The following is a 15437-nucleotide window of genomic DNA, read 5'->3' as shown; positions in this document are numbered from 1 at the left end:
GAAGGAAGGAAGGAAGGAAGGAAGGAAGGAAGGAAGGAAGGAAGGAAAGAAAGAAAGAAAGAAAGAAAGAAAGAAAGAAAGAGAAAGAAAGAGAAAGAAAGAAAAGAAAAAAGAAAGAAAGAAAAGAAAGAAAGAAAGAAAGAAAGAAAGAAAGAAAGAAAGAAAGACAGAAAGAAAGAAAGAAAAAGAAAGCAGGCAGAAAGGAAGGAAAGAAGAAAGTGAACAGACAAGTGTTGGCAAAGATGTGGAGAAATTGGATTGTACACTGCTGGTAGGAATACAAAATAGTACAGTTGCTGTGGAAAACAATATGGATATGCCTCAAAATATTAAAAATAGAACTACCTTATGATCCAGCAATTACACTTATGGGTATTTACCCAAAATACTTGATATCAGGATTTCAAAGAAATATTAGTGCTTCCATATTCACTGCAGCACTGATATTCACAATAGCCAAGATGGAAAAACAACCTAGTGTCTGCGGATGGATGAATGGATAAAGAATATGTGAGATATATATATATACAAAGGAATACTATGCAGCCTTTAAAAAAGGAAATTCTGCAATATGTGACATGAATGAACCCTGAGGACATTATTATAATTGAAATAAGCCAGCCTTAAATACCACATGATTCCATTTATATAAGGTATCTAGAATAGGCATAGCATAGAATCAAAGAGTGAAATGGTGGTTACCAGGGGTTGGGGGGCAGGGGAGGGAGGAGAAAATAGGAAGTTACCAATCAATGGGCATAAAATTTCAGTTGTGCAAGATTAATAAATTCTAGAGATAAGCTGTACAAGATTGTACCTATGGTTAACAATGCGGTATTATGCACTTAAAAATTTGTTAAGAGGGTGGATCTCATGTTAAGTGTTCTTAACACAATAAAATAAAATTTTAAATAAATAAATATAATAGATGAAAACCTTTTCTTACTTCAATGCCTAGCTAAATAAAGACTATCTATTGTTATTTCCTCCTTGCCAGTCTCCACTCCCACTCCCCTGCCACCTAAAATGTGTGCAAAAACACAAACCAAACAACAAAATCCTGAAGAGTTATTTTACATTTAAAAAATACAATTAAAATGCCACAATAAAGAAAATCCTCCAAAACGAAAGTGTCAGCATTTTTGGTACTTAAGAACCTTGATCTCTTTAATGGCAAAGTACTGGTAGCTGAAAGGGGCTATTTGTAAGTGACATTTCAGAGATGATGGATTATTGGAAGTCTGGGGGCTTGACCCAAAGGACATACTCCCCTTCCTTACTATCCACTTTGCACACACACCATCTTCTAACATAGCTCTAAGGAGCCCTAAATGAGAAGAGGTGATGAAAGCCCAATGACTAGGGATGGGGGTGGGGGGGCTAGGGGGTGGAGATGGAGAAATAACAAAGAAAGATGCTAAGAAATATTATAAAATAAAAAAGGTCACCACTATCAATGTTGCCTTTCCATGCCCATCTTATTCCTACTTCCCATTGTATTTCCTTTTCTTCTCTGTTCTTTCATTTTACCCAACTTCCACCCGCCATGTCTTTTACCTTTCTGCCTTTTTCCTGATTATGTGGAATTTCAGGTAGCAAGACAGGTCTGGAAAGGAGGAGTTTAGTCTTAGGCAGGTTTGCCAAATAAAATACAGGACACCCAGTAACATCTGAATTTCAAAAAAGCAATAATTTTAATAATAAGTACATTCCGTGCAATATTTAGACATACTAAAAAAAGCATTTGTTGTTTATCAAAATTAAATTTAACCAGAAATCTTATATTTTTATTTGCTAAATCTGGCAATCCTTGTCTTAGAGCTTTCTGCTACTCAAATTTTAACATGCATACAAATCATGTGAGATTTTGTTAAAATGCAAATTCTGATCCAGTAGGTCTGGGGTGGGGCGAGAGCTTCTCTGTTTCTCACAGGCTTCCACATGATGCTGATGCTGCTTGCCTGCCGAATGTCCTGTGAGTAGCAAGGATTTAGAATAGCATTGTTCAACAGAAATATACTGAGAGCTACGTATGTAATTTAAAATTTTCTAGTAGCCACACTGAAAGAAGTACAAGCCAACAGGTGAAATTAGTTTTAATATTTTTTCTTTAACCTAACATATTTAAATATTATTTCAAACATAATTATTAATGAGATATTTTACCTTCTTTTTCTGCTCTAAGTCTGAAATATGGTATATAATTTACATTTATGTACATCTCAATCCGAACTAACCGAAATCTCAAGTGGTCAGTAACCACCCATGGCTAGGGGCCATTGTACTGGACAGTACAAATATAAAATATTTCCTCCAGCTGCCAGAGCAATACCTCATAGTCTCCCATGGCAGCGGCAGCAGTGTCTGACCGATTGCTCCTCAAATTTCTGGTCAGGGGAAGGTAAGAAACCAAGCCCATGAAGACACGCACAGCAATAATAATGATTCTGTTAACACAAACCAGAGTGTAAGCTCCTTAGTGCTTATCATGTAACAATCCTTCCATGGAAATATGCTTCAGTTATATTTTCAGGCACACAAACGTATACAAAATTTTTAAAATTAAATCACTTTCAATTTCATTTTAATACATTCTATGACTTGATCATCCTAAAATTTCAACATAGCAATCTTTCTGTTGTTGACATTTTCTTCCACTTGGTTAAGAATATTTAAGGTAGGGGCACCTGGGTGACTCAGATAGTTAAGCATCTGCCTTCGGCTCAGGTCATGATCCCAGGGTCCTGGGATCGAGTCCCACATCAGGCTCCCTGCTCAGCGGGAGCCTGCTTCTCCCTCTGCCTGCCGCTCCCCCTGCTTGTGCTCTCTCTCTAATAAATAAATAAAATCTTTAAAAAAAAGAATATTTAAGGTAAAATAATTAGTACCTAGTAAGTTTCACAGATGTATTTTAAAACAGAAGTCACACTTAAGATGTGGTTGTCAGAGAATAGCTCATCTTGTGACTTTAGAGAAAAGCAGTGACAAAAATGTTAATGTGATAACTTGCAGGCTGTAAAGCGCTAGGATATCACCTGCCTGGCATTACACTTCCCTGCTCAGATGGCTGAAGGGTCCCTGTCCAGAACTGTGAAGGGTATGACATTTAACTAATTGATAAGCTAAGAAGGTAGCTGCCAGTTTCACGGATGCTGGCAGAAGACACAGACTCTGGGTCAGACACAAAGAACTCCATTACTCACACAGAAGCAAGTAGCATGAGCATCAGTATATTGCGTCAATTTCCCTTGCTCATAGAGCAATACAGCTGGGCCCACATGGATGCTTGTACACACAGTGGGTTTCATTTCAGGACAGAAACCCTGAGTTTCCAAGGCTGTAAGTAAACCTGCCCTTTGTAAGAGGGAGACACTATTTCTACCTTTCAAGGCCGTTCACTATACATGCATCCTAAAGATACTCCAAAACAAAAAAACAGTTAGTGACTCACGCATAAGATATGCAGAAAATGCAGAGGGGCGTGGAAAATATCCCAACAGTTTTCATGAGAGAACAGGAGATTGTACATCCATGCTGCCTTCTTTTCAACTGAAAATACCTTGTGTTTGCTTCATTTTCTGATTTATGATATATTAATGTGACCTGAAAATCTGAGTATCACAGATTTATCTTCCCAATATCATATGTGATCATATAGAACTGTATTATCATAAGGAAAAAAAAATGTCTCTGACTTAATTATAATATTTGCCTGAAAGAACAACTAGCATTTGCCAGACCACAATCTCTAATCATCCAAATGCTCTCAGACCAAAAATCACAGTAGTCAAATGTTCATATCAATCACAATGGTCTTAGCACACTGATTCAAAATCCAAATCCATCCACCTCCTTCAAAGACCTGCATGATCTGGCTCTTGCTGGTCTCTCTTGCTTCATTTTATGCAACCCTTCTCTGTACCATGTTCCAGCACACTGGCTTGGATTTTTCTCAATACCCTCCACATGCCAACTTTTTTGCACCTCAGTAACTGTACATATTGTTCCATCTGTAGAGATCACCTCATACCCTTCTAACTCTCCCTGCATTCTGTTCACCCTCATCATAACATATATCACCTTTGTATGAGACATTTATTTTCTTGTTACCTATCTACAGTGTGTTTCTTCACCGGAAGGCCTGCTCCAAGACAGCAGGGACTGTATCTAACTAACTGATACACCTAGAGCCTTAGCTACTGCTGGTCCTAGATGATGCTCAATAAAATGTACAGGGTAATGAATAAGCCTATCAAAAATGTCACATAATTAATTCTTACTTCATGCCACGTGGTCGTGACTCCCAGGGCCTGAGTATTTAGGCAAACGTAACTAGAAAATCAACTAATTCAAGTATTTCATCAAATTCCATAGCTTGAAAATGCAAATATACAAAATCCAAGTTACATCAGTTCATTAGCAAAATACCAGCCTATGTACTTCTTGCCCCTTATAGGGGGTGCGACTCTGTGATGGTAAATATATGTCAACTTGACTGGGACACAAGGTGCCTAGGTATTTGGTTAAACATTATTCTGGCTGTGTCTCTGACAGTGTTCCTAAATGAGATTAGTATTTGTATCAGTAGACTCAGTAAAGCATATCACCTTCCCCAATATGAGTGGGCCTCATCCAATCCATTGAAGGTCTGAATAGAATAAAAAAGTGGAGTAAGGGAGACTTCACTTTCTCTACCTGAATTCCCTGTCTTGAAGCAGGGAATTCAGTCTTCTCATGCCTTCAGACTCACTAAGACTGGAACTATACCATTGGCTCTCCTGGGTCTCCAGCTTGCTGACAACAGATACTGGAATTTCTCAGCCTTCATAACTGCATGAGCCAACTCCTATAATAAATCATATATAGAATTAATATAGGATTAATTAGGATTAATTTCATATACACATGCATGGATATATATATATATTTGGTTTTCTCTGGAGAATCCAGACTAATACAGGCGCTTTATTAGGTTCAGAGCCTGATTGCTGCCATGATTTCTCCTAATTTTCATCAAATCAACTTCCGAGTTGATTAGAATCAGGTTAGTAAACGAAATAAGTGCTTTTGATTTAAATGTTAATTTTTCTTACTTTTGATTCCCCTTTGACTTCTTGGAACACAAATAATATACCAAATTAGTGGCATATATTTATGTTCTTGGTTCTCAAGCTAAGCTGAGACAAGAGTCCTGCTCTTTCATAAATTTGTTCATTAGACAAATATTCATTGCTGTATGCTACATGCCAGGAATACAAGATGAAAAAGACCTAGGCCTCACCCCCATGAGGCTCCTAGCCCAGTGATGTACAGAAATGTGAGCACATAACTGCTGGGGTAAACACCTGGAATGTTTCACATAGCAATCCGGTGACCTCCACTGATATTGGCCACACCTCCACTCCAAGCAATAGCTGAGGGGTAGAGGGAGGCAGTTATATAATAGATTAAGAGATAAGAAATGAGACATAATGAACTCTTTCGAAGAGTTTGAAGAGGCTTTCCAATTCCTGATTCTACTCTCTCATGAGGTCAGTATGTATCTCTTGCTACCGAAGTCTATGACTTATCCCAGTGTCCTTCCTGTAACTTGCCTTTTGTTCTTAACACAGCCTGAAATGGGTTTCTGTTAGTTACAGTGCAAAAGAAACTTTATTATAAGGGTTTACTAACTACCAAATTTAGTGTGATAATTAGAGGCATGGACTAGGAAAGGAGGTTTAAGTATTAGGGAGAACCTACCAGACCTGGGTCCTAAGGAAGAAAAGGCCTCCAACACGCTCAAAAATGCTCATTAGGAACATGCAGGTCCCCACCTCACCAGAGACTGAGTTTTAATTCACTAAAGTAAAACTCATATTGAGAATATGTGCTATTTTGATGTTGTCCTACAGTTCAGGCCATCATTTATAATAAGTGCAAAACAGATTCTTTGGACAAAAATTAATAAGCACACTTAGTTTCAAAGAGAGCATTGTATATAACTACCTGCTACAAATCCAAGATGTTGTCTTCTAAATAGTTAACATAAGTTTGGAAATTTTAACTTAAAACCTGTCTGAGTAAATTTTAATATCATTGGAAATTTTAACTTAAAAAACCTATCCGAGTAAATTTAAAATACTCATTGGCAAATGAGCATTCCATACTATGTAAAATGATACTCATAGTGGGGTTCTGGTTTTAAGATGGTTATGTTCTAAGATCTTCAACTCATTTCCTCCCACAGACGTGCTGAGTCTACCACTACATATGGAACAAGTTCCTATTTAAAAAAAACCTAAAGCCTGGCTGAGTGATGATTACACATCAGGCAAAGAAGAAAACCAAATCAAAGTGTGTAGGAGAGGCTGGGACACCACCCCAGGTATGGCAACCCAAACCCGGGGGGAACTCAAACCCAGAGCTGCTCCCTGAGTAGTAAAGAGTTTGAATTCCATACTGGACACCTCAACCTTTAAGACATGTACTTGAGAGATGAACTCCCAAAACATCATTTGAAAACCAATGGGGTTCATGTTTAAAACCCACAAGACAGTAGTGATCTAAGAAATGGCCCCTGAAGGGCTCTTTCACTCAGATGGACTCACTCCACAGCCCAGCTCAGAGGCAGCTGATCACATCCAGACTTATAGTAAAGAAAGCTCACCTGCTTATATTAAAAGCAGGGGCAGGGGCAGGCATCTAATTTAACACACACGTCTATGTATGTTTCTACATATTTGTTGTTGGGAGGTGTTTAACTATGATGAATAAATGGATAAAGAAATTATGGTATATTTATATGGAATATTATACACAATGGAATACTATTCAGCCATAAAAAAGAATGAAATCTTTCCATTTGCAGCAACAGGGATGGACCTCAAGGGCATTAAGCGAAGTGAAATAAGTTAGAGAAAGACAAATGCCATATAATCTCTCTTGTATGTGGAATGTAAAAAACAAAACAAAACAACCAAGCTCATAGATACAGAGAACAGACTGGTGGTTACCAGGGGCACAGGGTAGTAGAGGATAGGAAAAATGGGTAAACTGGGTTTTTCTGTTTTTTAGTTTAAATAAATTGAATAAACATTACTTTAAAAATGAAAAATGACCATATCTATGAAATGGATACAGACTTATTCATTTGGGTTATCTTAATAATCAGTAATGACTGCTAGAACCAACAGTGTTAAATCAGTGGAAAAATTACTCCTGTCCTTTTTGTACCTATATAAACCCAGAACCCCTCATTTCTTTTCTTCCTCTCTTCCTCTAGTTCCTCACTCCTTTTTCTCTCGTTCTTTTTTTCTTTTAATTTAAGGGGGGGAAATCCTGTTTTACCTTATTTAAAGTCCTTTAAGAAATAACGTTTTAGTGATATAAAAATGCACATTTACTTTTATAGGAGTTTTTATATTTATATCACAATAACTTATACATTATCACATTTAAATACTCTAGAAATAGTCCTAGTGAAATTTCATTTTACCACGGAATGCAAAAGCTGAAAGACTGACCCCTGGCCACTCCCCATCACTGAAGAGCAGTTGGTCCTCAGAGAGCACAGATCTGGCCCATATACCGGATTCTTTAAATCTCTCCAAGGAATGAGATTTTAAACCTAATATTATACTGAGTGAAAGAAATTATCTTTCTGTTCCTAGTGAGTAAAATTACCTCTTATTATTTCTTACAACTCAAAGGTCCCTGCTGAAATAAAAGCCTATTTTCGTTTGTTTGGTTCTCAGCCAAGTTAGAGAATACCTGGAGAATAACTTCCAATATACATATTAAAATGATAACTCCCTTCCAGGAACTTCACAAAGGGCATCAAAGAACAGTGTTGTCAATCCCCCCTAGATCCTACACAGAGGTTTAATTATAATAAAAAGATTTTAAAGACCAGGCTTGAATATTGTTACGTTTATATGGTAATACACACATATTTCTTTAGTTCCCCCCTGGAATAGATATGAGAAGAAATATTCACTGCACCAGAAGTAGCTACAATGAGAGGATAAGAAATCTCATTCATTTTGGATAAGGGAAAAACTGTGTTTAATAATTTAATCAGGTAAAATGAAGCACTCAACATTCATCACTAGTAGTGGTACAGAGCATGGAATCATCGGTCTTATTCTTACTGCTTCTTCTTTCTCACTTAAAGCTGTTTCAACTTGTCACATTTCCATAGCAACTAATACCTCAATTTTTATAGTTAAAACACTTGGAGTCATTTCTAACTATTCTAAATGCTCCAATATAAATTGTCAACATTGTTAAAACCCTTGGCTGCTCTCGCCAAAAAACTAACTTCTCTTTCATATGGTACAAAGAATCAGCATCATCCTTGACGTAAATCTCATCAACTGATCTAATTTATGAAGACCAATCTTTTTTCTTAGTTAGGGGGATGGGGGACTCTGAGATAAGTCAAATAATAATACCTCCCCGCCCCACCTGAGTGCTAAACCAACTGAAAAATAAAACAAGGGGTAAGACAAGTAGACACCAAAATACCACCCTCATTACTGTGAAAGGCCAAGAAGGCAGACAAAGCTTAGTGCAGAAACAAAATGGACTGTAATCAAACCATGGTTTGGTTTGGCAGCAGTGGGCTTTCAAGAAGGAAGAGAGGCCTACCCCAGAAGAAACGGGAAAGGTATACTCCATGGGGAGGCTGGGTCTCAAAAAAGGAAAAAAGAGCTGAACATACCTAGACTATTTTTCCTAATTTACCACAGATGTCATCCATAGCTGGCACAGAATGGGTAAACTGGCAGAGAAATAAGGAGTTACACTAATTTAACTCCTTCTACTCAGAAAGAAATACTAGAAAAGGGAAACACTTGTTCTCCTTCTTGTCCCTACTTCCCCAACACCTCAAGAATTACCAGACACAATTCTTTCATAACAAAGTGTCTATCAGTTTTCATATACCTCCAACAAACTATAGATGTCATGTTGCAACTTATAATAAGAATACTGTAATCTTAAGAACTGTATCCTTTACTTTTCCTGATACTTTGCTGGCTAGAAAATTATTTTCATTAATTTTGTGCCTTATTTACTTAACATTCATTAAAGTTTTTTCTAAATTCCTTAAAAATCAAGATTTTGCTTTTATAACTAATCTGGAAATGACCAAACATGCTCTGGTTAAGTAAGTTAACTTCTTTAAGTTTCAACTTCCTCTCTCTAAGACAGGACTAATAATAGCACCTACCACACAGGTGCTGTTTTGAGGACGAAAAAAAATTAGGCATGTGAAGTCCTATGCCTGGCACCTAAATAGCTCTCAAAACCCTATTACAGACGGTGGTGCTGGTGATGTCAGTGATTTTGCTCTTTCCATCATGATCGATGTCCAAATTATACTGGGGATTTTACGACATCTCTTCATCTCCAATGACCAGTGCTATTGAGTTGGTCCCCTCTTTGGATAAACCAAGTCTTCTCTTGCCCCTTCAGAGTGCCCTTTCATGGCAGGCACAATGATATTTTAAAAATGTAGATCAGATCAGGGTGCCTGGGTGGCTCAGTCAGTTAAGCGTGTGACTCTTGATTTTGGCTCAGGTCACGAACTCAAGGTTGTGAGATCAAGCCCTGCGTTGGGCTCCCGCTCAGTGGGGAGTCTGCTTCTCTCCCACTCTCTCCCTGTCCCTCTGCCCCTCCCCCTGCTCCCTGACCATGCACACATGCTCCCTCTCTCTCTAAAATAAATACACAAATCTTCTTAAAAAAATGTAGATCAGATCTTGTCACTCTCTTACTTGATGCCCTTCAGTGGCCGGCTTCTCATCACATTCAGAATAAAGTGCAAACCCCTTATCCTGGCCTGCAAGTTGGACTTGAGCTGGCCCTGTCCAAGTCTCTAACTTCACCTCCCTCTAGTCTCCTGCTGACTTGCTATGCTTCAGTCATGGCAGCCTTCTTTTTTACCCTCTAATTCCTAAACCCGATTCTTGGTTAGGGCCCTTTTAAGAAATTTAGGCCCAAGGTCAAAGAAAATCCCTTCTCTTTTCAGGCTTCAAATTAAGTAATAAATGCTTTATCAGGAAATGAAAAACTCAAAACTCAAAAACAAAAATGAAATCCTTTTTTTTTCCTTTTCTTAGCCATAGTAATCAAAATCCTTCATTCATAACACACTCTGACCATCAGTTTACGCCTCATTTGTTACTTGTTTTTATAATAATATAATAATTAAACTCATTACCTAAAATAAACCATAACCCAACATCCAACTATGATCCCCACTCCCACCTCTCATCACTATTATCATCTTGAATACAGGACGCAGAAGACCTGAACGTGCACTATCAACCACTATGGGCTAATTAACACTTATAAAACATTCTTCCCAATATCAGCAGAAAATATTTTCTTTTCAAGCGTACATGGAACATTCACCATGCGTGACTATATTCTGGGCTATAAAGCAAACCTCAACAAAAATTTTTTGAAGTAAAAGAAAATGTCTGTTCTTAGATCATAATGGAATTAAACTAGAAATGAACAACACAGGGGCGCCTGGGTGGCTCAGTCATTAAGCGTCTGCCTTCGGCTCAGATCATGATCCCAGGATCCTGGGATCGAGCCCCGCACCGGGCTCCCTGCTCCACGGGAAGCCTGCTTCTCCCTCTCCCACTCCCCCTGCTTGTGTTCCTGCTCTCATTATCTCTCTCTCTGTCAAATAAATAAAATCTTTAAAAAAAAAAAAAAAAAGAAGAAAGAAAGAAAGAAATGAACAACACAGATATTTGGAAAGTCCCCAAATATTTGGAAATTAAGAAACACAATTTTAAATAATCCACTGTTCAAAGGGGAAGTTAGTAAATGTTTTGAATCAAATTCAGATTAGAATATAACAGGGGTGCCTGGGTAGCTCAGTTGGTTAAGCATTTGACTACGGCTGAGGTCATGATCTCAGAGAGTCCTGGGATCAGACGTGTGCTAGGCTCCCTGCTCAGCAGGGAGTCTGCTTGTCCCTCTCCCTCCCCTCTGCCCCTCCTCCTGCTCAGGCTCTCTCTCTCTTTTTCAAATGAATGAATAAAATCTACAAAAAAAAAAAAAATAGAATATAACATACCAAAACTCATGGCATGCAGCTCAAGCAGTGCTTAGATATTTATACCATTAAATATACAGAAAAGAACAAAAGTCTCAGATCAATGGCCTAAGCTTTCACTTTGAAAACCTGGAAAAAGAAGAGCAAATTTAAATCCAAAACAAGCAGAAGAAAGTATATAATACACAAAAGATCAGAAATCAATAAAATTGAAAATAGAGAAATAGAGAAAATCAGTTAAAGCAAAAACTGGTTCTTTGAACAGATCAACAAGATTAATAAATTTCTAGCGGACCAAGAAAAAAGGGCAGACACAACTTACCGGTATCAGGAATGGAAGATGAGACATCACTATGAATCTACAGATACTAAAAGGATTATAAAGGAATATTACAAATAACTTTATGGCCATACATTTGACAACTTAGACAAAATGGACACTTTCCTTGAAAGGTACACATTACCAAAACTCACTCAAGAATAAATAACTTGAATAGTATTACATTTCCTAATGAAATTGAATTCAATTCCCAACAACATATATAACCATTCATATATTCATGCGTAACAGAAAGTCTGAACAGCTTTATGAAGCAATTATTAAAACGCAGAAGAGGGGCACCTGGGTGGCTCAGTCAGTCGGTTAAGCATCCAACTCTTGATTTTGGCTCAGGTAATGATGTCAGGGTTGTGAGATCAAGCCCTGTGTCAGGCTCCACACTGAGCGTGGAGCCTGCTTAAGATTCTCTCTCCCTCTCCCTCTGCCTCTCTCTCTCTAAAATTATCTTTAAAAAATACCTCCCAGAAAACACGACAGTATCATAGTTATTCTGAAGTCTGTCCCTAAGCAATACAGCCGAGTCCTTCCTTGTCCCTTACTGTAGGCAATTCAGTAATTCATTTCTCCTCATCCCATTCAGAAATATCTTCCTTTCCCAAGTTCATGAAGATATTCATCTTTGCTTTCTATCAAGAAATTAAAATTTTTGTTGTTGACATGCAGGTCCTCCATCTGTCTGGAGTTGATTTTGTTCCTAGCCTGACATGGTGATCCAGTTTACTTTGAGTAACCAGATTTTGTGCAGCTCTATCAGTCCTCCCTTAATACATGATCCGACATCTAATTCTGTTATTTAATAATATTCTACATTCATGAGTCTCTTGCTGGCCTCTCTATTCTATTCATTGGTCAATTTACCTACTTCTGCACTAAAACTATCTTACTTAGCTTCATAGAAATTTCTCCTATCTGGTAGGGCCAGGTCTTCAGAAGTGTTCTGACTATTCCCAGCTGTTTACTCCTCTAGCTTCAATCTCATGGTCCACTGTAACCCTTTCCTTGCAATCACTCTCAACTCCCTTGTCCTTCCTCCATCACATTCACCGGACTAGATTCCACCGCCAGCCCTGTTAAAACCAACTCTCCACCTACTGAGTCATTATATTCAATGAATCTGAAGAATACACAAAATCATGCTGACTGATGCAACTTTCTAACTACAGTGCCAAATGGGCCCTCAGAACTGTTCAACATTCCTATATTGTCTTGTCAAACTATCCTCCCACACTTCTAGATTAGGAGGTAAAACTCATATATTGAAACCTGTTCCCCAGGGATGTTATTAGTAGATGGGGCCTTTGGGAGATGACTAAGTCAGAAGAGTGCAGTCCTCGTGAATGGGATTAGGGCCCTTATAAAAAGACCCCAGTATGTCAGTTATATCTCAATAAAACGGAAAAAACAAAGAAGCGAACAAATAAAATAGAACCCCCAAAGAGCTGCCTTGGCCCTTCTACTATTTAAGGTTATAGCAAAGAGAGCTGCCTATGAACCAAGAAGTAAGCTCTCACCAGATACCAAATCTGCCAGCACCTTGATCTTGGACTTCCCAATCTCCAGAACGGCAAGAAATAAATTTCTGTTATTTATATACCACCCAGTCTACAGTATTTTGTTAGAGTAGCTGAATGGACTAAGGCACTATCCCTCAGTAAAACGGGGATAATAAAAATATTCACCTTTTAGTGTTATAAGAATTAAATGAGTTAATAAATGTAAGGCACCTAAACAGTATGTGGCACATAGTGAGTATTAAATAATACTATTTAAATAGTGTTATTCTAAAAAAAAATTAAAAAATAGTGTTATTCTAGATGATTTCACACCTTATCCTCTCTCTTCCAACGTCTTTTCCCTACTCTTGCTCTGTGCTGATGACCTTGCTGAGTTCATTAAAGAGCAATCAAAAGAGAAGTTCCACATCTCCCCAACAAGTCTTCCAATTTACTTGCAGTTGTACCCCAGACTCTTCCTTCTCTATTACTACAGATAAACTGTTATTATTCCTAAGATCAATTCCTCCACTTGGGCACCCCTCTAGTCTCCTCAAGCACCTGTTTATGCAATTATCCCCTTTCCCTAATGAACTATCCATTTTTTCTTCTCTACTGGAACAATCCCCTACAAAAATGTCATAAAATCCGCCATCTTTTTTTTTTTTTTTAAGATTTTATTTATTCATTTTGAGAGAGAATGAGATAGAGAGAGCATGAGAGGGGGGAGGGTCAGAGGGAGAAGCAGACTCTCTGCCGAGCAGGGAGCCCGATGCGGGACTCGATCCTGGGACTCCAGGATCATGACCTGAGCCAAAGGCAGTCGCTTAACCAACTGAGCCACCCAGGCGCCCCTAAAATCCGCCATCTTAAACAAACTCATCCTGACTCCACATCCTCCTCCTGATAGAACCTCTTTTTTCTGCAGATTATAGAAAAATTCCTTCCAAAAGTATGTCTATAATTGCTGTCTACACTTCCTTCTTTCCCATATTCTCTTGGCTCCAATCCAATAAGGCTTACATCTCTGCCATTGCATGGATCCCCACTTGACAAAGTCACCAATATCCTCTGCATTGCCAAATGCAAGACAATTCTCAGTCCTCATCTTACCCCCTTTTCACACTTGCTCACTTCTATTTCTTCACTTGGCTTTGATTAGAGTACAGCATTGGCTAATCCTCAGTCTATTTTGCTTCACCTGCCTCTCTCTTCTGCATCACTAAGTTTTTCCCAGGGCTTCGGTCTCCAACCTTTCTCTCTTCTACCTACAGTCATCCCCTAAGTGATCTTACTTAGGGCCATGGCTTTCAATACTGTCTATTCACTGATGACTCCCCTGAGTTCCATATGCCTATACCCAACTACCTACTTCCCATCCCTACCTGGATGTAACCCAAACTTACATACACATCCATAACAGAACTCTTAATTTCCCCTTCTAAATCTGGTCCTCTCCCAGTATATCACACTCAATAAATAACACCACAAGTCACCCAATTGCTCAGGTTGAAAACCTTAACTCCAATCTCACATCCTACAGTCCTCAGCAAATCCTACTGGCTCAACCATTTATCTTATCCAACCACTTTTTTTCCACCTGATAGTCAAAGCCATCATTATATATCTCAACTGGAGTATTGTTAACACCCTCAACTGGCCGCACAGATTCATCTCTTATTCTCCTCACAACAGCCAGAGTGATCCTATAAAAATAAAAATCCTATCTTGTTACTTCCCTGCTCAAAACTTTCCAGTGGCACTCAACCATATAAAAAGTAAAGCCTTTACTGTGATCTACAGGCTCCATGTTTCCCGTGCAGAAACAGACCTCATCTAGTGCCACACCTACTCACTCACTGAGCTCCCCCCTTCCCTGATCCTTCAGTTCTGGAAAAGTGCCAGCCCATTCTACTTACTGAGACTCCTTCTTCTGAAAGCTCTAACCCATATACTTGTCTAAATGGCTCCCTCTCTTTAGGATCTCAGCTCAAATATAATCTCCACAGAGATGGCTTCTAAAACCACCCTATTCCAGAGTAGCCATCCCCATCCCCAAGTCACTGCCACCTAACCAATTTTATATTCTCTATAACCCTTATCAGTATTTAAAACTTTCCTGTTTATTTTTAAATACACTTACATTTTTTTTCCCTGCCTTCTCTCACCTAGAATATAAAAACAGACCTCTTTACTCTTCTTAATTACTGTATCCTCAGAGCCTAGAACAATGCCTGGCACGAAGAAAACATTTTAAAAAATAGTCGTATAATGACCCAACATGCCAGAAATTTCTCAAATCTATTTCATTCTACAGGAGAAACCTCAGTTTAAAAAGTTAAATGAATCGCCCAAGGTCGCACAACCACCCATAAATGGCAGCTTCGGTTTTAAAAGCTTGGTATATCTCCAATTACTACAACATATCCCTTCAGTAATTTTTTTTAAAGTGCACCACTCTCTACCCTCCTCTCTCCCCCCACCCCACCACCCACCCACCCACACACACACACACCCACACCCACACCCACACCCACACCCACAC

At 38.5% G+C, this 15437-nt stretch overlaps 1 long non-coding RNA gene across 1 annotated transcript in view; it reads right to left on the bottom strand.

The window, feature by feature from the left end:
- The window catches only part of LOC110589157, a 16495-nt gene extending 1444 nt beyond the window's left edge, over positions 1-15051 (bottom strand). Inside the window, exons 1-2 of the long non-coding RNA XR_002480871.1 lie at positions 15036-15051; positions 11382-11427 (exon numbers count right to left, since the gene is read on the bottom strand). This is a non-coding gene — a long non-coding RNA (uncharacterized LOC110589157). The remainder of the gene's footprint in view (positions 1-11381; positions 11428-15035) is intronic.
- Positions 15052-15437: the final 386 nt, after the last annotated feature.

Source organism: Neomonachus schauinslandi, chromosome 7 (genome assembly GCF_002201575.2).
Source record: "Neomonachus schauinslandi chromosome 7, ASM220157v2, whole genome shotgun sequence".
In the NCBI taxonomy this organism is placed as follows: Eukaryota; Metazoa; Chordata; class Mammalia; order Carnivora; family Phocidae; genus Neomonachus; species Neomonachus schauinslandi.
The sequence above is the reverse complement of the archived record's forward strand: the minus strand, read 5'-3'. Positions and strand labels throughout refer to the sequence as shown.